This window comes from Vicugna pacos, chromosome 28 (genome assembly GCF_048564905.1).
Source record: "Vicugna pacos chromosome 28, VicPac4, whole genome shotgun sequence".
Lineage (NCBI taxonomy): Eukaryota > Metazoa > Chordata > Mammalia > Artiodactyla > Camelidae > Vicugna > Vicugna pacos.
This window is the reverse complement of record NC_133014.1, coordinates 2,446,390-2,472,548: the sequence shown is the minus strand read 5'-3', so window position 1 is coordinate 2,472,548 and position 26,159 is coordinate 2,446,390. Positions and strand designations below refer to the sequence as shown.

At 54.5% G+C, this 26,159-nt stretch overlaps 1 protein-coding gene across 2 annotated transcripts in view; it reads right to left on the bottom strand.

Moving 5' to 3' along the window:
• Nucleotides 1–21,780, bottom strand: part of EDAR (ectodysplasin A receptor) — a 46,515-nt gene extending 24,735 nt beyond the window's left edge. For both annotated transcript variants that reach the window (XM_072951205.1, XM_072951206.1), the window contains exon 1: nt 21,652–21,780. The gene's annotated coding sequence lies outside the window, so the exon portion shown is untranslated. The remainder of the gene's footprint in view (nt 1–21,651) is intronic.
• Nucleotides 21,781–26,159: the final 4,379 nt, after the last annotated feature.

Genomic DNA, 26,159 nt, shown 5'->3' with positions numbered 1-26,159 from the left:
TTGGGTGCATTTCTGTCATCGACACGACTCCCCAGGAGGAGGGGGTTGGAGGAAGGTGAGGGCGGTGCCCGGGCAGGGCTCCAGCCCCAGGTCTGAGCCCTCGCGGACAGGGCCCTGCACCTGCAGCGCCCGGGAGCTGGCGGGAGGAGTATCTCCCGTCGTGACCTCTGGCTGATTCCACTTTGGGGATGCCCAAACCCATGCAGGGCCGCGCCCGGCCCCTCCACTGTCTGAGCCGGTGCTCAAGCCCTGTAACCGCTGCAGCGATCAGGAAACGGGGTGGGCGCCCTGAAACACCTGCTCCCATCAGCCGACAGACAAGGCTGCTGCCCAGCCTAAGGATGGTCTAGTTCAGGGTCTGCAAACGGCCCAGTGAGTCCAGCCGCCACGTGGTCCCCCAAATGCTCCTGTGGGAGCACAGCCGCCTCTTGTCAAGACTTACGGCCACCACGACGCCCAGGACCCTGGGAGCCAGTCAGCCTGGACTGTCCACTATGGGGCCTCCTCCAGAGATCCGCCCTCCTGCTGGCTGACCGCTCCTCCTGAGTCCACTCCCCTGCCGCAGCCCCTTCCTCTGCAACGTCCACCTCGAATGACAACACAGCAGAGACGGAGCCGCTGCTCTGGCCAGGTCTTCGCTGCCCCACGGGTGCCCAGCTGGGTGGGGGAGAGGGCAGGCTGGACCCTCAGGCCGTTTGGAGAGTCATCCTGCTGGGATTGTTGGTCTCTCCCCAGCGTCCTATGACCCTGGCCAGTGGCTGGGCCGCTGCTACCCAAGCAGGAGGGAAAGCATGGTGACTGGGAGCAAGGGCTGGATCACATCTGGGGAGACCACAGTGCCCCTGCTGCCTCGTCTATGAAATGGGGATGAGAAGGGTGCTCAGCCACGAGGGGGCTGTGGGAGCAGCCCAGTGCTCCCACCTGGCTGGCCTCACCTGGTCCTGCCCCAGCTACTCTGGGGGCACCACGCCGTCTGACCTGCAGGGACCTGGGCTGGGAGCCCGGTGGGGCAGCTGTGCAGTCTCATCTGAGTCCTCAAGTGCCTGGAGTGACGGCGGCGCCCTGCCCTGCCTTCCCGCAGCTGGAACTCCAGAGCCAAGGGAGGAGCCCAAAATGGAGCTTCCCCCATCCAGGGCTTCCCAACGTGTAAGCTTCACACACCGGCTGTGGAAGTGGAGAATCAGCCAAAGTTGGAAACATGCTTAGGCCCAGCGTATAAAGTGGGGTCTCCGTCAGAAAACCTCTCGCATCCTCAAGTCCCAGGCGACCGTGTGCTGAGACCTGGCGCAAAGCAAGATGTCCAGGTAGCTTCAGCTCCCCTCTCTAGAGCAGGGCCTGGGCCGTGGGCACAGCAGAGCGGGTGAGCGGGGCTGCGGGCTGGGTGACTCCAGGCCCGAGGTGGAGGTGTTCCTGGAGGCCAGAGGTCACGTGGTGGCCGAGAGTCTGGCTTCCTGAGCTCAGGGTGCCCAGATGCCTTCTCTGAGGGCCTCTCACCCTGGTTCTAGGAAGATTGGTCAGACAGCTGGGCACCCCCCATCCCAGACACAGCAGTTCAGCCAGTTCACACCAGGGCTGGCCTCTCCAGACGTGAATCCTGCTGGTGGGGCTGGCCTCTAGTGGGCATCCCAGGGATTCTGTCCTGCTTGGAGGAAGGATTTCCGGATGCCCTGCGACCAGGTGAACAGGCGGCCTCTTGCTCACATGTGAGAATCAGGGACTCTGGCCTCACCTTGGGGGTCAGACAACCAGCAACACGTGTGAGCAGCAGGAGCCACTGTCTCCATGAGCCCCACATCAGAGGTGGAGCAGAGGCTGCCCTGGGATGGCTGGAGGCCAGGACTGGAAGAGGCATTGGCCAGGAGCGGGAGGCCTTTCGTCCCCTGGTCGGATGCGAGCCTGGATGTTCAGACGAGGCCGACACAAAGGCAGAGTTGGGGACGTAAGCCAGGAAGAGCGTGTTGGACCACCATCTGGCCTTGATGCCAACGTGGGTCCTAGGACAGCAGCGCTGAGTCACCTGGAAGCTCGCTGGCAGTGCGGACCCCTGGCGTCCATGGACCTACCACGTCAGGATCAGCGTTTCCTCTGGATCCCCCAGCAGCCAGTGCACCTCAATGTCTGGGAAGCCAGTCTGGAAGGCCTCCCAGGAGCATCTTATTCGGGGCTTCATTCCCCACAGATCCCAGCCCGGGTTTCCCTGGGTTGAGTTGGAGCTGCTCTGTGCAGCTGCTTACAGACCTGGGGTCGGTGACAGACATGCACACGTCATAACCACACAGAGGTCTAGGCCCGTCCTGTGCATCCAGGGCCCCCGCCCGTCTGGGAAGGACCTACCCTGAGGACAGCGGACTCTTGTCCCCATGCTGTCCGGGGCAGGACGGAGGCTGCGCCCGGCAGTCGGCGCCCAAAGGCAGGCAAGCCCGGACCTCACACTCCCGGGTCTGGTTGGGCCCTCGGCTGCACCTGACCCCTGAAAGGTGAGGAGGCTGCCTCTCCCCAAGGTTCCTCCTCCAGGAAGGCAGCCAACCTGGGGTGCTGCCTGCCTGGACCTGTGAGCAGGCTTGGTAGGAAGCAGGCCCTCGATGACTTGTAAAGTGCATGGGTCGGAGGTCCCTCTGTTCGGGGCCCTCCGGTGCCAGTGTGTTCACCTGCTAGGTGCTCAGAAGGTGGTGCTGGCTGACTGGGCCCCTTGTCCTCATTGGACTGCAGGGACCTGGGATAGAGGTCCTGCTTGCCCCATGGGGAGGTTGGTGCTGCCCTCGGGGTGGTCCACATTCCGGGACGGGGGTGGACATGGGAGAGGACCCTGGTCCTCACTCAAGCTCTTTGTGGAAAGAGCAGAGGTGCTGGCAGCTGCCTGGTTCTGGGGAAGCAGCCACACAGCTCTCCCTGACATCTGCCCACTCCAGCCTCCTCACTCTCCCCCAGCAGGAGGGTCCTCCTCCCCAGATCCCCCAGGAGGCCCCCTTCCCACCAGCGTAGACAGACTCCTCCATCCCCAGGAGTCTGCAGGTCATTATCAGAGCGGCTGGAGACAGGCCTCTGATGTGATTTATGCTCCCGGGAAGCTCCCGCTCTTGGTTGGATGGTGCTAATTAACACTAGATTGTGAAGATATTAACCCAATCTCTTTCACTTCTGTTTCTGCCAGACCTGTTTCCGAGAACTCGGGGAGTCTGGGAGGCATCTGGGGGGCCTCTCGCAGCCCCGACACCTGCACTCAACACAGGCTGGGGCAGGATTTTTAAACGTGGGGCCCTCTTTCTGTTTGGCAACCCTGCAAATTAAACAGTCTGTCCCATTCCAGGCAGCCTGGCTGTGCGAGCAAGGCCACCCTCCCCGGGCAGTGCAGCCAGCGGTCGAGAGGCAGAGGCTGGAGAGTCTCGTTCAGACCCCTAAGGGGCCAAGGGTGGGGCTGAGCAGAAGGCTGGGCAGCAGGGGGTTGGGGGGGCCTCCCAGAGCCTTACTCCCCTTCAGGGGTTCAAAGGGCCAGTCTCCATGTCTGGCGCTCAGGGTCCTTGGGTAGGACTTGAGGGCTGGACAGGTGACCGGCCTCCAGCAGTGTCGCAGAGTGGCGGATGGTGTCCACACATTCCCATGACACGTATGTCCCTGTGTGTCTATACATATGTGTGCACGTGTACCTATAATTGTTTAGGGACTTCCCCTCCTCTGCTGGAGGCACACCAGCAGGCCTCACTCCTGGGACAAGCCCAGCACATGAATGAGTGTGTCACACTATTTTGAGTCCTAGGTGGGTCCCTCACTCCTCAGCCGCAGAATCCCGAGAGCAGTAAAAAGCAAGGAAAACTGGCATCTTGGACACTTCTGTTCACATCTCAGCTTTCTGTTTCACTCAACTCCTCCTGCCCGTGTTTATTTTCCCTGCCTGCACACCAGCGGCAGCGTTCATGGTTCCTGCAGGGCCGCGGCCGGCCTGGCCGCAGAGGGCTCCCCGAACACCGGCGCGGCCGCTCCTGCCTGGGGGGCCGGCTTTGGGCCCCTCCACACTCACGGCGCTCAGCCAGGCTCGTGTGTCTGCGGCGACGGAAGCGGGTCTGCACCCGGAGCAGGGGGAGCTCTGCCCTGCATTTGGAACAGAGCATGGTGTTGAAACGCTGCTGCCTTCTTGAAGGCCAGGAGGCTTGTGAAAATAATGTGGCCAGGATTTCTCCACCCAGAAAGCTCAGACGGAGGGCAGGTATCCTCGCCCTAGCCTCCCGCTGCGAGGTCTGTGCTCACAGACTCATTTCTATTTCATGGAAGGGTCTTGCACACGTGGTAAGCCGGGTGAACCTTTCAGAAAAGCCCCTGTTTTAGTGTCTTATCAAAATTGAGGGAAAGCTTTTCCCGGGTGAAATCAGGAAGATTGTTTTAACTAAAATGCATCACTTTAAATTAGAAAATGCAAGTTTTCCTAGGACTCGCACATAAACATTTAAACATGAAACTTTGTTGAGACATCATAGCGGCCACTCTCATTATAGCTTTTTAATATGCGTGATGTCCATCCTTCCATCCATCAGTCTATCCACCCTCCATCCGTCCATTCACCCACCATCCACCCAGCATCCATGCAGTACTTATTGAACCCCTACTTCAGACCAAGCTGAACAACAAGTTATCACAATCCCTGCCCAGGGGGTGCCTCACAACTTGGTGACCGTGAGATTGACGCCGAGGAGGGGATGAGTGGCCGGAGCAGGGAGAGCCCAAGGGGTGTCGTGTGGGGGGAGAACTGATGTGCCCGGGAGGTCAGGAAAGCTGCCTCCGACACAGAGAAGGGGATGGCCAAGGTTGGCCAGGAATCACACTGAAAGGCAGAGGGCAAGATGAAGGGACAGCAGGGCTAAGGCCAGGGAGGCCACGTCCCTCGCTTCCGCCAGGCACCGCTCTGTCCGCTCTCTGTGCCGCAGAGTCACCTCCTCACCTGTACCAACGGAACCCAGCACTCTCGTTATCTGTGCAGGGGCCACCGTGCAGGCCCCCCCTCAGGGCACTGTCCTCCTTTCTCTGCTCACACATGTTGGGAAGGCAGTCCTTTCAGCCCTCCCTGCTGCCCCCCGGGCACCGGCGTCCCCGCTGTGTCCGGGGATGAGGCTGGGCACATGGCAGGTCTCAGCCACAGCAGTCCTGCTCCGCAGCACAACCGAACCACCCCAGCGAGACACTCCTAGCACCCAAGCCACGTCCGCCGAATGAGAGACCCTGATTTGACGGTGGAGGTGTCCTTTAAGCAGAGGAAGTTGAGGGAAATCATTTACTGGCACTGGGATCAATAGATTCTGCGTCAGCTGCTGAGCAGAGATGAAGCAGAAGCACCTGGAAGTTAGCCCTATTATAACGCTGCCCCGAGGGGCTGGCCTGCGATCCGTGGATTGTTATTGTGGGTAATTAGACGGCTCCCACATGGGTGGCAGAGGCCGCAGGGGGCCTCCCAAGACTGAAAGGGAGCTGGAGGCCAGGGCGCAGCTCTCCAGGCCTGAGACCCCCCAGGACCCCCATCCGCTCCTCCCTTGGTGCCTCCATTTGAGGCCTGGAGTCAGAGCGGGAAGGGGGCCTCCCCCGTGGGCAGCTGTGTGTGTGGGCTGCCGGGTGTGTGGGCTGCCGGGTGCGTGGGCTGCCGGGCCGCCGGGCCGGGTCAGGACCTCCACCGCCACCTGGGGGCCCGCGGGCCCAGCACAGCGAGCAGATGGAGTTGGAGCTGAGCAGTCTCATGTTGCCTCAGAACTGGCGGCTTTCGTTCTGGTTCATGGTTCTCATTGCTGAGACTTTAAAAGCAACCAGCTTTGTTGTGGTACAATTAACTCACAATAAAACCCACCCACTGCCAGGGTGCAGGTGGTGAGTTGGATGATGTCTACACAACACGAACACCTGATCATGATCGGAACCTCCTGCCCCGAGTCCCTCCTGTGCCCCCTCGTCACCCACCTGCCCCTCGGCCATGTTGGTCCCTGAGGATCCATTTGCCCATCCAGCTCCACGTGTTGCACACCAGCCTCGAACACGGCCAAAGGGGAGGGGGTAGGGAAGATGGAGGCGTCTGCCCGGAGCGGACCCAGGGACACCTCACAAAAAGCCACTTCGCACAGACTGAGTGTACTGAAAACAGCAGTCTGCTCGCCATCAAAACCATCATCCTCAACAAAACTCTTCTCTCTGAGGTACTTTCTGCTCACACAGACTTGGCCTGAGGAGACACTCACAGCATAGCCCTCACTTCCGAGGACGCCAAGGTGCTGGGCCTCCAGCCTCAGGATGCATGTGTGGCTGGCGGGGCAGGGCGGGCTCAGTGGGTCACAGCTGGCAACCGGGGCCCCAGAGCTTCCTTCTGGCGGGAAAATTGCAGCCTTCAGGTGCCCTCAGCTGGTGGAAACCACGAGGGCTGAAGAGAACCCTCATTGATTTCTTTAGGAACCTGAGTTCTGGGAGTGGACCCTCAGGGCACATCCCCAACTCTCCGCCTCTCGAGGGTGTTTCCGGGCCTCAGCCTTGATGGTGACACACTATCTAATTCCGAGTGTAGGAGGTGGGTACTTACTAGTCCCCATTTGACTTGCTGAGCCCGTGGAGGCTCAGAGAGGTCAAGTGACTCGCCTGAGGTCACACAGACAGAGGCAGCAGAGCTGGGGCCCCAACCCAGCTGGGCTCCTCTTCTGTCATGCTCCTCAGCCCGGGCCCAGGGGTCCTGGGAGCACAGGCAGAGAGAGGCTGGAGGTAGCTGGAGTGGGGAAGTCGGTTCAACGTGGACTTGGTTTCCTGTAACTTCTGCAGACCCATGAGAGCTGGACAACCCTCTCTGAGGCCAGGGGAGCCACAGGGAGCCAGGGCAGTGGGAGTCAGGGCCCCCCAGCCTCCGTTGGTGGGCTTGTTGTCCCCTCGCCCCCACCCCTATTTGTATCCAACACACCTGTTACCTCCTCTCCCCTTTGGACGGGCGCCAGCTCCACAGATGCCCGACCCCAGGCACATGGACTCCCACCAAGAGTCGCCCCTAGGACAGAGAGGCGGGCGCCCCAAGGACCCACAGCCGCAAAGAGGGGCCGTAGTTTGGTTGTTTGCTCTGCATGTCCCGGTCCAGACCCACTGACATGGGCTTGCGGGCAGGAGGTGGTGGTGCTGGAGGAACCACAAGGTCCCCGACTCCGAGTCCTAGCCTGAAGCTGGGAGCTTGTAAATTTGGATCCTTCCTGTCAAACTCAGGGTCCTGTTCTACCGGTTTGAGAGGAGATTTTTGAGCCCTTTTAAGATTTGTTCTGGGACTGGCGGCGATGTGAGGAGGCGAACTCACAGAGGTACCCCTGGGTCCGCCAGGAGGGCCCCAAAGAAAGGGAATGGAGGAGGTCACGTCCTTGGCACAGGGTCACAGCCTGATCCGTCCCCCATGGGTTAATTTCACGTCGATGTGAAATCAACTGCACTGCAATCTCACTGCATTCCTCTCCCCCCAGTCCTTTCCGCAAGCAGAGAGCCAGGGTCACTGAAGACATCGGACGTAGTGACATTAGGGGCTGAGACAGTGGCTCGTCTGGACAGGAAGAGTCACCCCAAGCTTAGGGGCCTGCTGCCAAGCACACCCCGATTCTGAGCAGAATTTGCTGTGCGGGTCCCTTGGCCGATGCTGGGCTGTCTGTCAGGCGCTGGTGTCTGTTCTCCAGGCCGCAGGACGGGGCTCACGGCCCAGCACCTTCTCCGCTCAGGTCGCACCATCTGTGCCCCATGGTGTCCCAGGCCGAGCACGACGGGGCGGGCGCCATGTCCACTGCAGGTGTGCTGCTTTCTCCCGCGCACAGCAGCTGCGACGGGACAAGCCACAGGCTGAGACCCGCAGCCTCGCCTGAGTGTCGTCACCCTACATCTCACCTGGGGCAGGCGCGGGGTCCCTGCCTGCCTGTTCCTCAGGGGTGCACGGGATGAGTTTACGTGGGAGAGTTTTGCATGTGAAGCTCATACAGATGGAGGTTCTCGGAGGCAAATGCTCCTCTGCTCTGAGCGAGCGTATTTTCTTTGAGAAAATTTAAAATAGGGTGACTGTGACCGCAAGGGTGTTGCCACGGGGCCCACACTGTTGTCTTTAACCTAAAGTGACTGTGATTCCTGCCGGGGGTGTGGTAAGGGCTCCCATCCCCCAGGGGACAGATTTTCCCCGAGGGACATTCACGCAGTCAACAGACCTCAGTAAGACACGCTGTGCTCGTGGCGGGGCGGGAGGGGCAGAGCTGCTCGCCGCCCGAGCTCACCAGGCGCGGGTGCTGGTCCCCCTGCACAGACGAGGAAACTGACTCCCAGCACTAACCCCTTGCTGGATGTATCATTTGCAATCATTTTCTCCCATTCAGCGGGCTGCCTCTCTGTTTGGCTGATGGTTCCCTTCATTGTGCTGAAGCTTTTTAATTTGATGTCGCCCCACTTGTTTACTTTTGCTGGAGTCATTGTCGCATTTGAGTCAGACTCAAAAAAATACCATCTTGGATAAAGAAGTTGTGGTGTATGTATACAATTGAGCACTACTCCGCCATAAACAGGGAGTGAAATGATAGACCTGGCAATTGTCATTCTAAGTGAAATAAGCCAGAAACAGAAAGAAAATACCATATGATACCACTCATATGTGAATCTTAAAAAATGACACAGATTGAAGTTATTTACAAGCCAGAAACAGACTCACAGACATAGAAGACAAACTTACGGTTACCGGGGGGAAAGTGAGGGAGGGTGGGATAAATTAGGAGTCTGGGTTTAGCACATAAAAAATACTGTATACAGAATAGATACAGTAGGACAGCAAGATCCGACTGTACAGCACAGGGAACTATGTTCAATAGCCTGTAATAACCTATGATGAAAAGAATGATGAAGAATGTATCTGTATAACTGCATCACTATGCTGTACACCAGAAACTAACACAACATTGTAAATCAGCTCTACTTCAATGAAAAGAAATCCCCCATTGTGACGTCAGGTAGCTCACCACCTATGCTTTCCTTCAGGAGTTTTACGGTTCCAGGCCTTACATTCAAGTCTTCAATCCATTTTGAGTTAGTTTTTGTGTGTGGTGTAAGACAGTGGTCTAGTTTCATTTTCTAAATGTGGCTGTCCAGTTTTCCCACCACTGTTTATTAGAAGCTACCTTTGCCTCATTGTGTATTCTTGCCTCCTTTCTTGTTAATTAACTGGCCATATAGTTGCCCTCAGTACACTGGGGATTGGTTCCAGGACCCCTGCAGATACCAAAACCCACAGACACTCAAGTCCCTTATATAAAGTGACAGTCTGCTTGCATGCAACCTAGCCCACCCTCTGTACTTAATTTTTTTTCCTTTTTCAGTTTTATTAGGTAGAATTATCACAGGCTGACTGCACACACACCTTATAGTGCATGTAAGTACATATATACAGGACACTGCACATTCTTTTAGTTTACATATATGTACTGATTATTGTTTTTAAGACCATCCTATATACTTTAAATGTTCATGTCCAATTTCTTTCATTAGTGTCTTACAGTTTTTAGTTTACAGGTCTATAATTTCCTTGGTTAAATTTATTCCTAGATACTTTATTCTTTTTTTTTAAACTTATAAATGGGATTATTTTCTTAATTTCTCTTTCTGATAGTTCACTGTTAGTGCTGTTAGTGTATAACAAATAAAAGAGAGTTTTGTCCATTGATTTTCTACCCTACAACCTTAATGAATTCATTTATTAGTTCTAACAGACATGTCCTCCCAGCCTTGGGTGCAAGTCAACTCAAATTTAAGGAACAGAATGACCACTTACAAGAAAGTTAAATTAGCCTGTGTTCCTATGGAATCTATGGCATTTTTTAAATTGTACATTAAAGTACATAACAAAAGCATATACCATTTTAACGCTTTTTAAGTGTAGAGTTCAGTGACATTAAGCACATTCACACTGTTGTGCAACCATCCCCACCATCCATCTCTGGATCTCTCTCTTTTTCCCAACTGAAAGCCTGTCCCTATCCCCCTCCCCTCCCCCAGCGCATGGTATCCCGCCATCTGCTTTCTGTCTCTAAGAATTTGACCCCTCTGGGGGCCTGATATGAGTGGACTCACACAGTATTTGTCCACTTGTCACCAGCTTATTTCAGTCAACATAATGTCTTCAAGGATCATCCATGTTATAGCAGAATTTTCTTCCTTTTAAAGGCTGAATAATTGCATGCATTTTTTGTTTATTCATTTAGGACTAATGGCATTTTAAAATAAATATATCTCAGGTTTTTTATTAGCTGTATTTCTGTTTTTAAATCATTTCTAATCCTTTTTTGTGGCATTCTCAGTGGTTAATACTTAAATCACTGGCAATCCAAACAAACCACATTCTATTAATTCTACCCAGACCTCTAATTAGCTCCCCTTAAAACTCAGAGGCCTATTCTCTTTTTAATAATTTAATATTTGGGGAGGTGGTTCAAGACGGCAGTGTAGGAAGATCCTGAACTCACCTCCTTGCACAGACATGACAGGTCTGCAGATACCATGTGAAAAGGATCATACACCATGATCAAGTGGGATTCATCCCAGAGATGCAAGGATGGTTCTGTATTCGCAAATCAATCAATTTGATACACCACATTCACAAAGTGAAGGATGAAAATCATATGATCATCTCAATAGATGCAGAAAAAGAATTTGGTAAAATTCAACATCCATTGATGATAAAAACTCTTAACAAGGTGGATTATAGATGGGTTATACCTCAACATAATAAAGGCTGTGTGTGACAAGCTCACAGCTAAAATCAGTATCTTGTAATAACCTGTAACGGGAAAGAATCTGAAAAAGAATATATATACGTGTAACCAAATCACTTTGCTGCTCACCTGAAACTAACACAACATTGTAAATCAACTCTGCTTCAATTAAAAAAAAGTGATACTTAGGAAAGGCTGTCTAGGATCACATCCTGAGGGAAAGGGCCACACTGGGTGCCACAGGGCTCAGGCAACACGGTGGGAGCAGTGTGAGAGAGGGTGACGGGCTGTGCCAGCAAAACTCATCACTGGAGATACTCCAAGGACTTTACACACACACACACACACGCACACACACACTCACTCACACATGCATGCACACACACATGCATGCACACACACTCACACACATGCATGCATACACACAGTCACATACACACACACTCACATACATACACACACTCACATACACATGCATGCACACAGTTCGAATGTCCACTTAATGTTGGCAATGGTTGTAGGTGGGAGAATTAGACATTTTTTCTTGCTTTCTTCTCCGTCCTTTTTTATACTGCTTGATTTTTTCCCTATGATCATTGTCTATTTTGAAAAGAATAATGATTCTAAAGGATATTCTAAAGCAATAGCATTGACACTCATACACACATGAAATATTTGATGATTTGCTTTTCAGTTCATGGGAACCCAGCTTTCCCAGCCTTCCAAATTGTCCTGTTGGCCGGAGCCCTGCAGCCATCAGTTCAGAGCACTGTCTGGTGGATCCAGTTACCCTCATGGAACACGCTTTCCTCCTGCCACTGCCTTTGGAACCTCACGGCCAGCGTGTGACTTGTGGTTCACTTTACCACAAAGACTTTTCCCCTAACTCTGGCCCATAAACAAGGATCAGATAAGGTTGGAGGACTGGTGTGGGGCTGCAGGAGCTAGTCACACCAACTGGAGAGCTCCCACGAGTGACTCAGCCCAGCCCTGAGTGCCAGGCAGGAAACACATGTTCTCGCCTCTTCCCAAGCTCCGAAGTCGGCACAGCTGGGATGACGGTGCACATAGCCTGTGATCTGTCGCGGGCAAGGGCTTCGTGCTGCCTTAGAGGCAGGTGCAACCGGAAAGTGACCTCGAATAACACGCCCCTTCCAGATGAGAGATTCTGTGAGCCCACCAAGGCTGGGGCCCTCATGTCCTGAGGCTTCCAAAGAATCCAGTGTGTCTGGGCGTAGGTAGGACTAATCTCCCTGGAACTGCAGGGAGTGGGTGCCGCAAATGGGGCACATCAGTTAGAAGGTACGTTTGTTGAGCTCTGCTGGGTCTGGGTGCCGGGTGCCAGGGAGGCAGCATTTGTGGTGACTCTGACCTCAAGAAGGAGGTCGTAGCTGCAGAGCTGAGCACCGCCGGCACAGGGACTCCCCATCCCACGAGGCAGAGCTGACAGCAGCCTCTGAGCTGGGAGCTTCTTTGATGAGGGCTGGAATCAGTCAGCAGCAGGTGAGCCAGCCAGGGCTGGATCCATCCGGGAAGTGCAGGTGACCCCTAATTCTTCTACGTTCCGACGTGCCTGCAGGTGGGACAGGTGAGGCTTCACACTCGTGCCCCAGGGGCTTTGAGCTCCTAGCAGGACACCTGCAGTCTGCCCCCCGGAGCTTGGCCTGGGCTTCCCCTCAGCTCTAAGGCCCTACCCTCACCAGCTATTCTTTCTTCCTGAGAGACTCCAAACTGGAGATGTGAGTGCAAGACATTTATTGGGGGAGCTTTGGGGACGAACACCCGTGGGCTTGAGAAGCTGGGCTGGTGCGTCCCCAGCAAAGGCCTCAGAGAGTAGTGCTGAATTGGAGCAGGGGGCCAGGAGGTGGGTGACTGGGGTGAGGCAGCTTGCTCCACCCGAGGGCAGTTGCCTGGCCGGAGACTTGGCTGGAGACCGACCGCTCACATCCATCCCCTCAGCGTCTGGAGGCCCATGCCCAGGCTCTCCCACACCCCAGTTCTCATGCTTGTTCACCAGACTGATAACCACCTGTCCTGGGGCTCTCAGCATCCTGAATGGCTTCCATGTAGCTCCAGGCTCTTCCCCAGAGGGCTCTTGTCATGGCTGGGGCGGGGGGGCCTTGCCCCATCTCCTGGTTGTACTGGTCCAGTCACCCTCTAGGAGCTGGTGGCCGGTGATCTCAGCACCCATCTTACACATGTCCAGGCTTGTGGACTCTAATCCCAGTGACCACACGGCAGTACTGGTACTGGAGAACCTCCACATGTGATCACAAAGAGTTGAATCTTTAGTTATTTCTGTTACCTGGGCAACACAATGTCCGAGGTCAGATGAGAATCCAACCAAAAAGGCTTCTGTGATTATTGCATGAACAGGTAGTGAACTTCAGGAAAATGGAAAGGAATTTGGCATAAGGCAATCTTCTTGGAAAGGGGTTAGTCTTATCAGAATTTAAATGTATGTCTGAAATTCTGTGTTTCAAATCCTACATAAAATCCTGTTTATAATAGATACAAGCACACAGATGGAGGTCATGCAGTTTAGAGGAAAGAGCATTGGACCAGGGTGGGGCCTTGGGTGAGACACCTTGCTAACAGGCCTCAGGTTCTTCACCTGTAAACTGAGGGTATTAAACTAGATCATTTCTGAAGGATTAGATCTGTGATGTGCAGTGAAAGCTCTTGGCAACCCTGAGTCACGGACTGCCCGACTCCATCCCAGCTGGGTACTGATTAATTCAACAAACACTACTCTCCTCCCAGGGCTGTCGGGGTGTCGCACAGAATGAAAGAATGAGAAGTAAGGCCCTTGATGCTCTTACAGCCTAACAGGGCGGCTTGGACAGTGGACAAATGATTGGGAAGCTAGAATCAAGAGTATTTCCATAAGGAAGCACACACATAGGTTTTTTCTTGTTGCTGTTACTTTGTTTTTTCATTTTTTTTGGTGGGGGGCAGCGAGGACGAGATCAAAAGAGGAAAACAGCCCTGCTGCTGGTTGGCACCCAGAGGAGAGTTTCATGGATGAAGTGGCATTTGATGTTGTCTTAGGGACCTGGCACATGGCAGAAAATTGCAAGTCTAGGTGCTGTACACAGAAAGGCTAAGGAAAGGAGGTAAAACGTAGGGCAGTTTCTTGGTTGCTTTGGTTAGAATGGTGGGTTCTCATGAAGGGTATTGGGAGATTAAGTGGGAAGGTAGTTTTGACAGTCATTGCAAAGGGCCTTGAACATCAGGATTTGGTTTCCATTAAGTACACAAGGTAGGGGATAAGCACTTTCTAAATAATAGGAGGACATAAGAAATGTTTTTTTAAACCTCTCTTCTTCAGACTAGACAATTTCAGTTGATCAGAATTCAATTTGCTGCCTCTTTCTTCTACAACTTTTGCATGTTGTTAAGTCATATTGTACTTCTCAGTTCTAGAATTTCTTTTTTAAAAATACTTTCACTATCTCTGCTGAGATTCTCCATCAGCTCACTCATTATGTCCACCTTTTCCTTTAAGTCCTTGAACATATTAATACTGGGTGTCCCAAAGTCTTTATCCATTAATTCCAACATCTGGGTTGTCTTGGGAGGGGGTCTCTTTCTATTGTCTACTTTTTCCTGGATTATTGGGTCACATTTTCCTTCTTCTTCATGTCTGGTAATGCTTTATTGAATGCTGAACACTGTACTGGTATGCTATAGAAGATCTGCTTTATAAAATCCGTCCATTACAGCAGCCCAGACAGCACTGGAGGCATTTCAATGGCATAAATCTGTGTCCTGGACTGGACCATTTCCTCTTCAGAACAAGGATCTTATTCCAGAACCAGCAGGAGGATGGTGGTGCCCTGGGCAGATGGTTATGATTAGCTCTGTGATAAATGGACCACAATTTCCTTCTCTTAAAGTGCTTCTGATTTGAATGGTTCACTACTTAATGGAATTTCACAGATGTTCTGAAGCCCACTTGCCCTCTTTGAAGTTTGGAGATCCTGCTAAGTTTGGGTGGGTATGGCCTCTACCACATTGACGCAGCCATCAGCCCTGAAACTATGCTTGGGAAATGACTCCCCACCAACTCCTCTTGGCAAAATTGTGAAACATTTGCCTTCCCCCTCCATCTTAGTCAATGCCTGCCCGTGCAGATCTACGCTTCATCTGGGGTTTTACCCACTTTTGTCAACCCATTCCCTCACTGGGAAGACCATTTTGTACAGAAATTTGTACTAGGCTGTGAGTGGCTGGCCCACCTCCCCTCGGTAAGCACTCACAACTAGTTTCAGTAATAGCGTTGTAGTGATTGTAAGTACAGGACTCTGAAGTCAGATTTCCTGGGTTCCAATTCTGGTTCAATCATTTACAAGCTATGTGACTTTGCGCAGATTAACTATCTCTGTACCTCAGTTGTCTCATTAGTAACATTATGAGTATTAATAGAACCCACTCAGAATGTAAGGATTAAGTGAGACGGTATGTATCAAGTGCTTATAACAGTGCTTGGTGCATAGAAAGTGCCGGTGAATACAAGCTATTTTCCATTTTTGGAATTTTTTTCCATTTATGAAAAGATTAGAAAACAAAAGAAAAACAGAAAGGGGAAATAAAAACCATAAGCCACCCATTCTGACGCATTTTCTTGGTCTTTTATTTGTACCGACATAGATATCTTTTAAAATGAAGTTAGGAGAGCAGTGTTTACATGCTGCTTATGGTTTATCTTCTTCCTTACCTGTGGCCTTAATGAGTCTTAAACCCCATTCTTTTTAATGGATTCAAGGTATCCCACTGAATGGATGGAGCATAGTTAAATCAGCTAATCCTCTAATATCTGACCAATATTCACTATTACAAATACTGTGCCTGATCGGCTTTATGCCTGTTTGATGATATCCTTCTTAGCAACCCACAAGGTGCAGTGACGGAGTTAAAGAGCATGAGATGGCTGAGACTGGGTGCATGTGAGTGACGCCTGTGAGCATCCTTTAACTCAGATGGGACTTCTGGTTTGGTTTCAGGTAAGGACCCAGCCTGATTTTGAATGCCGGGTGTTCCTGGTGCACTGAGATAGACCACCCCCATCCTGGCCTATTGCCCACAAGCCGCGCACCAAGCTTTTCAGATCCGAGGGTTCAAACACGCTTGCCTCGGTCCTCCTGGACAGCTGAGATGCCGCCCAAGGCCAGAGGGTGCTTGTCTGGTTAGAGACTGGTTGCCTGGTCAACGGACCCTCCCCTGCAGATTTTGCTGACTGGCACCTGCTCAGTTCCTGTCTGGCATCATCAGAATTTGATGAAAATCTTTGGTTTACGATTTGTTTTGCATTTTCCTCCTCGTCTGGACTTCTGCAATTGGGACCTGAGGCTGTGAGGCCCAGCAGAAAAGGGAGCAGCCCCAGACTGAGTGACTCAGCCACAGGCCTCGGTTTCTCTGAGTATGGCTGAGAGCCTGGCCGCGGCCAGGACACTCGGCTCCTCAGCTAAGCGGGGAGACTCCTGCCACCTCCAACTGCACTTGGCACATGACTGAAGGGACACTAGGCACCGCGTCACCTCCAAACCCATCTCTCCGGGCCAGTGGGGGCTGGTGACGGAGGACACTTCCCGTGAATCCGAGCCCCTCCAAATGGAAGGGTCCTGGCCCTCCCCCTGCCCCTCTTAAGGGGCAGCTGTCGCTGAGCCTCATCTGCATTCAGCTAAATACTATGTCTTGGTAACATTTTTGATCTTCATTAATTATAGCTCAGGAAAGCTGGCAAAGACAACCTGTCTCTTTCATATAAACAAGATTAATTGCACGGTTCCTGCAGAAAATGAGCGACCAGCAGTTTAACAAAAAATGTTTGTCTTTAAGCAGCCTTTGGATAAAAAAAAAATTAAAACTGTTACAGGAAGTGCGGGAGCTGCCAAATTAGCGCGCCCGCAGGCCTCGCCCTCATTATCAGACTGAAGGAACACACGCCCCTGGCCTTTCATCCTCCTCCAGGCCCGGCAACGGGGAGGGGAAGAAAGCAACTTAGCACAAAGCAGTGTCTCTGAAGTCTGGAATGCAGCCGGCTGTTTGAAGGTGGATTTGCACCCGACACCTTGCCCTGAGCTCCCTGTCAGGACTCGCCGGTCTTCACACCCCCCAGACTGCCGTTCTGGGCTCTTCATCTCATAACGACCACATAATCCAAGAAAAGTGCACGCAGTATCACGATCACTTTCATTAATAACCATGAAATAGGCCTTCCTTCAGCAAATGAAAAAACCCAAACATCAAATACGTGCAGCGGGCTGGGGCCGGGGCTCCTGGGGGTGGAGCAAGATGCACAGCTGGCGGGCACCTCACTGCCACCCTGCCACTCCAGGGTCTCTGACCCTCACTGAGAGAAGGTGGAGCCCAGCTGGGCACTTGCTCCCCTACCCTCACCCCGGTGCTCAAGAGGCCTGCGGGCATCCAGCCTTCTGCTGGGATCCCCTGGGGCGGTTGGGGACCCGGGGGTCTAAAGTGAGGCTTCTGCCCGGGATGCTGTGACCTTAATCAGAAAGACCACCGGGGAGAGCCAGTTCTCCAGGCTCGGGGCTGGCTGAGGGGAGACTGCAGGTTTGGGGCAGGTCGACGGAGCAGTTGGTGCAAGTCCGGGAGCTGCAGCCACTAAAGAAATACCCTCGCACGCCCACAGGGGGTGGCCTCCATGGCTGGAAGCTGGAGGCTGGAGAGCCGGAGGCGTGCTGGGGTGGTGATGTGCTTTCCCGGAGAAAGAGGGGCGCAGAGGGACATGGGACTTTCCGAGGTTGGGGATGCAGGGACACAGCGACCTGATGCCCGGAGACGGGTCTGAAACACGGACACCAGCCAGCCCCTCGCTGATGCTGACACAGTCCAGGGTGGGGCAGGGGGAGGGCAGTGGACCCAGCTATCTGCTGTCACTGTTGCCTCCCCAGGCGGGAGGAGCTGGGACGAGGGGTCTCCCTGTGGCCCGGGTGGGGGCCTCCTGGATTTTCATGACCAGAACGTTGCCTCTCTCTGCTTTTCTGTGATGTTCAAACCCTGTGCTGAGATGGCTCAGTCTGTAAGGTTCCCAGGGACCCTGGTTCCAAAGGAAGTCCCTGGGCTGAGGAGCTTTGGGGTCCCACAACCCTCGGGGCGTCCAGCCAGGCCCACAGCAGTGCTGGTGCCCCCAGGACGCGGCCCTGGAAGCAGGCAGAGTGGCCGGGGCTGGTGGGCAGTCTCAGTGGATCGGCGAGGCTCTCCCCAGACCGAGCCAGGCGTGGTTACATAGCGCCTGGCACAGAACAGCATATGAAAACCTCCGTGGGTCTTCACCTCGGGACTTGGGCCCCCTCTTGAAATACTAGTACACACACATCCAAGTGTAAGAGGATTTACGCACGCACGCGCCGTGGCCTGGTACTTCTCTGCTGCACATGGAACTGCGCACTCAATATCCCATCCAGGGAGGATGCTGGTCTCCATGCGTGAAGTGACTCCACGACGTACTAACGGAGGGGCTGGCGCTTTGAGGACACACTGCCCCAGACCCCGGCCAGCAACCAGGGAGGAAGGCAGCCCGGGGAGTCTCCTGACAGCCAGCGACAAGTGGGCTGGGGTCTGAGGGGCAGTCCGGCCCGGCCTAGCCCCTCACGAGCACCAGGTCTCTCAACGGGTGCTTTCTGGAACTCAGGGGGTGTGGGGGAGGGGCCTGGTGGGGGCTCACTTCTGCCTCCACTGTCCCCTCTGCAAACAGAAAAGTGGGCCGTGCCCACATCACCTGGCCTCAGTCATTGAGATTTCCCCCCCATTTTTTCACATTTTCCTGACTATAAAAACTCTATAGAAAGCCTTCAAGTATGTAAAAGTATAAAGAAGAAACCTGAAAGTCATGTAGAGTCCTGCCATCAGGAACTGCTGAGATTTTGATACACTTTTAAAATTTCATATGCACATGAAACTGAGAATCGTGTTGTGTATTGCGTGTTGTATCCTTTCTGTCTAACGACTTAACGAGCATCTCCTTGGTCGCCACATCCTGCTCGGGGACACAGCTGCGTACTCAGATTCCACTGCACGGATAGGCCACGAGCAGTTAATGCACCCCACGGTCTGACAGTCACATGTATCCCGGTGTCTCTGACTACTGTCATCAATGTCACAACGTCGGAATTAACACAGCGTGAGGGGCGCTAACTGTCCCCTTAGACACACTCCCCGTGGCAGAACTGCTGGGTCTGAGACCCAGAGATGTGGGGGCAGGGGGTGCAGAGTCCGCAGAGTGGACCCCACTGCTGAGCCCTGCGGTCCTGGGAGGGGTCAGAGTCCCAGAGAGAAGAGCAGGAGGACAGGACCATGTCCGACGCCCTCCCTCCTCAACAAGGCAGGAGTCCGGGTCACACCCAGCCTGTGGAAGCTCCGCGCGGGGCCCTGGGCTCCTCGATGGCCCTGGGGCGGCCTGTCGGGAGGTCTGGGGCCCCTCCCTGAGGACAACCTGCACCTGCTCCTCCCCAGACTCAGCTGCTCTGGGACTTGCCAGCGTCATCTTAACCCAAGTCACTGCTTGTGACAATCTGATGACACCATGGGGTTGTTGTGTGTCTTGCAGATAAACGGAGTCAAAGAGGTCAGGTCAACTGTCTTTGTTCGCACAACCACTAAGGGCTGACGGGACTCGCACCGGAACTTCCCGCCCAAGACGACCGCCTCCTGGCGGCCCCGCTGCGCCTCCATCCCAGCCCGACCTGACGCACACGCTTCTCAAGGCCAGCATACCACCACCTCATGGTCACATGGGATTAAAAGCTCAAATTCAGAGCCCCTCGGTCTTTATCGGTTACGACAAGGATGTACGAACACCCTGGCATTGTCCTGGGGCGAGGGGGCAGCCTCGGGGACGCCGAGGGAAGCAGCTGTGGCGCTTGACCTCCTGCCAGTCATTTCCACAGCAGCAACCTGACAGAGCCAAACGCTGTGGCTCTGCCTGGCGGTCAAGGCTGGCCAGTCACTCAGGTCCCCCTTAGGCCAGCCCAGAAGGAGCGCCAGGCCGTCTCCAGGCCCTAACTTAGCTCAGCGGAGACCACATGCAGAGATGCTTCAGAGTTTGGGAAACTGCACCATGAAGTTTCTTAATGACGTTCTGGGCAAATGTGAAGTGGCTTCTATCAGTGAAAAGATCTCACAAATTCCAAATCTGGTTAAGTGGACGTTCGTAAGAGCCATGAGAAAAAATTCAATGTTTCAATATGCCTTTGAAGGCCATCTGCAATCTGTCTCTGGGGTGCCCAGAGCAGACATTCTTAACTTTAAGAAGATGTGAATTGTAAGAACTACAAGAGGAAATTTTAGAAATTAACCTTCTGGTTTGAGATCCTTGAAGATTCACGTGATTGTGAGAAACAGTGGGACCCCCTCCCCATGACCCCAGTGCTCTCATCTTACAAAACTGTGGCAGGGTATCTCCTGGGTAGTCAGGAGGCGAACGGTTACGAGAGGACTTTCCAGAGACTTGATAAAACTCTGTCGACTGCGAGAGCAGAACGAACCTGAGGGCCTTCAGGACTTGTGACCAATTCGGGGCAATGCCCAGGCTGAGGGTCTCGTGGGAGGGCCTGGCCCCGCCCCACCCCCCGCAAATAGGGGCCCTTCCATTCTTCTACCCTGAATAGCCAAGGGCGGGAGGAGGGAATGACGGTGCCCAAGGCCCCTGGACAAACGGTGGACCAGGAGGCCGCGAGGTCCTGCCAGCTCCAGCCCTGGCCGCTCCTGCTCTCCCCTCTCCACCCACTTCCTCAGCCACAAGATGCAGCGGCTTAGCCCGGCGAGTCCAGTACGGCAGCCACTGTCCACATGTGTGGCTAAGCACCTGAACACAGCTAATGTGACTGGGGAACAGAGTCTTCCATGTGAATTAACCTTGATCGTTTTACACATACAGACATGTGTGGCCAGTGGCTACCCCACTGGCAGGACAGAAAGTCCTTCAACCTCTCCACTTCGTGAATGTTCTGAGATATCTAGTTTGTCTGGGTGGCCGTCTGGCCTCCTGTGGGATGGGAGGAGAGCCTCAGTCCCGGGGAAGCCGGGGCTCGAGACTCAGGGCTTCTCCACGGCGGGTCTGTGTCCCGTCGGACGCACACCCGGTTCGCTTGACCTCCAGATGAAACGCATCCTTGTGCGTTGCACAGCCGCCTCCAGCAACCCACCTGTTCTCTCATCCCCCTCGCAAATGGTGTGAACCCAAAAGGTGGGAAATGAAAGCTCACACTCTGAACAGCAAGACAGGCGCTTCTGGAAAACCCCATGGTAACCAGTGACTGAAATTAGGGTAATTTTTTGACGACTAAGAGGCTCCTATTTAAAGAACTAAGCGTCTATGAGCAAAAGGAGCAGCAAATAGCAAACCAACTCCCGGAAGGAGAACACACGGAATAAATCCAGACAGAAGCTCACAACACACTGGACTCGACACGGTCTGTTAGCCGTCCTCCCCGCCCCCCCCCACCCGCGCGGCCCCCGCCCGGGGCCGGGCTGCTCCCAAGAGACCTGGTCCTTCTCCATCAACGCCCCCCCGACTGCAGACAGTTCTGCACACCACACAGCATGACAAAAACACCCCTTAGAATAAGGGGTAATTCATTCATTCCAATTAAACCCCGTAAAGTTCAGCTTATTATTTAAATACTTATCTATTTAAGAATCTGAGGCTCTTTCTCCCCAGTAGCACAACCTGCTTATTTCACACTAACTTCCTAAAAGCTTACGCTTTATTTAGTTCCCACAGACAGTTAAACACTGTCTCCGGGACTGTCTTTTCCCAGCCCCGGGGTCAGTTATGTCCTTTAATAACCACAGGCACAGGTCCCCGCTCGACAGGCGCACTGCACACGAGGGCGATGCTAAGCCCTCACGGGCCTTCTCCGACCCCCACAGGTGGGAGAAGGACCCGGGCTGTCCCTCTTACCTGCGGGTGTCTGGTGGCCCCTGCATCCTGCTTTCAGGTCCTCTGCAGAGGAAGCCTGCCCTTCCTTGGGTTTATGGTAACGGGGTGTCTGATGCAGGAGGGGTGTGGCTCCCCGCGCAGGATGGCAGGTGAAGACAGGGAGCGCAGGGTTTTGTCACTTCACAGGTGAAATCCAATACTGGGCCTTTCATGTCTCTCGCCCCTCCCCACCCCTCCCCGAACCTGTTTCTTCTGCACCCGCTCACCCCCACCCCCAGGCAAAGGTATATTTCCTGAAAACTGGAAAAACCAGGTACTAGCAACCTCAGATCAGTGCTAATTAAATTAGGCTGTAAAATTCAGGCTGTGAGTGACGGCTCCCCCGTTCCGACTGGGCCCCTAACAGGCCTAGTGAGTGCCTCTGATGCCACCCTGGTCCGGGGTGGATGGGGCTCAGGCCGCGAGCACATCAAGGGTTCTGAGCAGACTGACTTGGAAGCAAGCCTCTCCTCCTGGCCTTTTCTGCCCCAGCTTCCATGTCACGTGTTAAGTTTCAAGAGCTCGAATAAGTACCCGCGTAGCATTTCATTAGCCACTCAAGTTCCATCTTTGTTATTAACATCGTATTGGGTGATCTTTACAATAAGCACACGGACAGTGGGTGAGGGCGGCGCTGAGTTGCCGCCTGACTTCGGGAGCCCTTCCCAGGCTGAGTCCCCCTGAGGTGACACTCTTGGGGACACAGGGGGTCCATCACCTGATGTCTCGCTGGGCCCCCGTGCAGTCCTGGGGGCCAGAGCCTGGACATCAGGATGCCAGCTGTAACAGCGGGCAGCTCTGCTGTCTCTGGTTTGTTCCCACGGAGGGAACCCTATCTCGTCTCAGAAGCACCCGGCCATGGCACGCTGTCATTGGGCACGGAGGAGAGGGGCTTCCGCTCTGTGGCTCTGCCTGCGGGGAGGGAAGGTGGCCCACCCTCCCTTGAGCTACACGTGAGGTTGCAGAACCAGGAGCTGGCCCTGGAAGGCAGCAGGGGGAGGACTGGCCCTGGGAGAGGACGCTGATCCACACAGGACAGCAGCTCCACAACGTGGCTGGGGCCAAGGAGGGGCAGCAGGCAGGACCCCTTCCCCAGGGCCACCCGGGCACTCAGTACTTCTGAGATCAGGTCCCTGGGGTAGTCAGCTGTGGGTTCATATTTCACAGAGAAAACCAGAAAAAAGTTAAGAATATCAAAGGTAGAATTTTCTTTTGCTTCAGAACTTCATGTCCCCCGAGGCTGCGGTGGGCCGGGATTTGAGGTCCCGCAGGCTGGAGGGGGCTAGATGGGGAGTCTTGCTGCTCTCTGGTCTTCAAAGCGAGTGTTTATGGGTTTCTTGATTGTCTTTTTATCCTCTTTTGTTATCAAAGAGGCTTGTAACAGTCCTGAGTGCAACAAGTGACTTCCTGATTTTTCTGCCAAACAAGGTGGTTATAAAACTTGAAAGAAATTGGGCACTGAGCGAAAGTGCCTTTGCAGAAAAATTTAAGGTGAGTTTGATCCTTTAATTGCCTAAATTTTACCTCATAAACCAACCTCTTTCCCCCTTTTCCTCAAAGCCTCCAACGACACGGTCTACGGAGTTAAACCAGACTGGAGCTGCTTGTTCGAGAGCCGCCAGGATGAGACTCCCTCCCGGACCAGCGTGTGTGGGAGCAGCGGCCTCTCGGAGGCCAAGGGTGGAAACCCTGCAGATTAGCGGTGCTAAGGCCTGTCAGATGTGGCTTTGTGGGACCCCCCCACCGCCTGCAGCCACAGAGTGTGGAGGCAAGGTGGACGTGGGGGGAGCCGAGCTCACCATGCATGGACAGAGAGATGCGGGGGGAGGAGCACACGGAAGTGGCTCTGAGCCTCGACAGTGCCAGGGCGGCCTGGGTCTAAGTGTGGAGCCTCCAGCCCGGCCCTGGACGTCCCATCTGTCCTCATGGACTGACGTGAGGCGGTGAGGTTGGTCTCACCTACACACTGGAACCCGAGGTTGTAAAACAGTGAAGCAACAGATCAGGAACTGGAACCTGTGGTGGGTGGTATTTATCTAAACACCAGCTTTTGTAAGAAGCAAATGAGAAGGGAGTTGAAGTTGTAAGAGCAGCCTCAGCCCTGGACCCAGCAGCGGGTTAACATCCCTCAGCCTGGCCCGGGCCATACCTCCTCCAGGCAGGCTGCCGGATCACAGCTTCCAATGGGTTAGGACCCAAGCCTGCTCTCTGCTCAACATGTGTCCACAGACCGGCGACCTCAGCGTCACCTGTTAGAAGGGTGAGGTCTCCACCTGCCCAGGTCTCCTGAATCAGAATCTGCCTCTTAACCAGGTTCCCGGGTGATTCAGCGACCACGGACACCTGAGGAGGGATGGAGTCGCTCCCAGGTTTCCAGCCTCCCGGGTGCACGGCTCCAACAGTAAAAAGACTGCATGAGGGTCACACACGTGACGTTCCACTGCACCGATCTGCTTTATGTACATGGTACATATACACATGTGTGGAAAGTTGAGAAGCAGGAGGTTAGGGTGGAAAACCATTCATTTACTAATGGTGCAAAGTCGTTTGGTTGTTTAAACTTTGAAAACCAGGGTCGTAGCATCTCGTGTCTGTTGAGAGAGGTTTCTCCTCCTCGGTCATCACTGTGAGGAGTGGTGAGGGGTCAGGCCCACAGGAAGCCCCGCGCTTGCTGGGGTTGAGGCCGAGGGGCCAGTAAGAGCTCCCCGTCTCCCCCTTGACAGGAGTCTGGGGGCAGGCGTCTCAGAACTCCCCCGTTCCCCCCCGCCAGAGTGCGTCTGGCCTCAGCCTCCAGCTCCAAGGTCCAGTCCCGGCTCTTCCTCTGGCTGCGGGAGAAACCAGCCAGCACGCCTTCCACACACCGTGCACACACGCCACATTGACCGGACTCAGGAAACCACCCAGCCTTGGATTCGAGGCACCTGGATGATGGCACAGTCCTTGGGGATCTCGAGGGGAGGGGCCCTGGGCCTGGCTGCGCCGTTGGGAAGCCCAGGCTCCGAGAAGGAGGATTTGGGCCTCGGAGAGAAGATAACCCAGAAGATTTTAAGTTCACGCCTCTGCAGGACTTGAAGTCGTTTGATTGTCCTAAACGTGCTTTTCAAAAGTGCCTCTAAGTATCTCGTTCCCTCAGATGCGTCTGGCAGGTCCTGGGTCGCAAGCTGAATAAACTGCTCAGTTTCCGGGAGCCGTGGGTTCAGCCCCCCGACAGCCGGACGCCCCACGGCCCCGAGATGGGGCACCTCTGCACCACCTCCGGGACCTGCCCGTCTCGAGGCACAAGCCCGTGGGCCCCGCCCCGTCGGGGTTGCGGGGACAAAGGTAGCACCAGTTTGACGTTTCCCTTCTGCTTCTGCTCTCCTCTCTGCCTTGGCCCCACTCTTCAGATACACATCGGAGTCTGTTTCTCAAGACCCCACGTGGAACTGCCCATCTCCCTGCCCCGTTGATTTGTACGACTCGGGTGTGAGGCTGAAGTAGCTCCGGCTCCGGGAGGACAGGACAGGGAGCCGGCTCGGGGGCTGGCACTTCTCAGACGTTCATGGGGCCAGACCCAAGCGGGGCCTCGGCACAGAGGGGTCCCAGCCCTGAGGATGGGGGTGCAGCGGGCGTCGCTCAGAGCAGACAGCTGCAACACAGCCAGCGAGGCTATGAAGTGGGGCAGTTTGCTGCAGCTTCGCACTTTATTCCCCTTATTTCTCAGACCAATTTTTGATTAAGTGTGGGAATTTCACCTTGAGTCCCTGAAGAAAAGGTATTACTACATGCACAGCCGGCAGCATCTTGGTGCTGAAAGAAATACAAAAGGTGTGAACGATGAGAAGCCACAGTCCCAGGGCCTCACCGTCCAGTGGGAGAGACAGAAGGATAGAAACAGAAGAGCAGTGCCCAGCGGGATGACATCGCCGGTCAGAAGGCGTCAAGGGGAACCAGCACCCGTGGGTCCCCAGGACGGTCCAACTCCACACGGGAAAGGACAGTGGGGGACCTCAGGGAGGGGCAGTGGACTGAAGGGGAGAGTCCGGCTCTGGGGCTGGGGCCTCCATATGGAGTGGTTGCCATATGACCACGTTCTGGGGAGCCACAACGGTCCATGACGGGGCTGCTTAGAGCTGGAACTCTCAGGCCCACCCAGGCCCTTGGAGTCAGGCCTGCACGTCCCCGTGGCCCAGGGTGCGTGTGAGGATGGAGAAGTTCTTCTTCGGGGTGGGAGGAGCCAGGGGAGGGCTTGCAACCAGGCTTAGGACAAGGAGCCCTTTCAGGATTGTTCATCTGTGCATGTGAGCTCAGAGATCTGGCAGCCAGGAGCTGCGGGACTGAGCCCTGAAGCTGGAGGGAGAGTCCCGATGTCCTGCTGGAGGAACCGGCGGGGCAAGACCCACATGGAGGCACCGGACAGGCCTGGGGAGCCGTGTTGGCCAGAGGTGGTCCACACTCTGCATGATCATTTGTCAGTTCCAAGGGGGAGCAGGGTTCACTGAGAGCTGGGG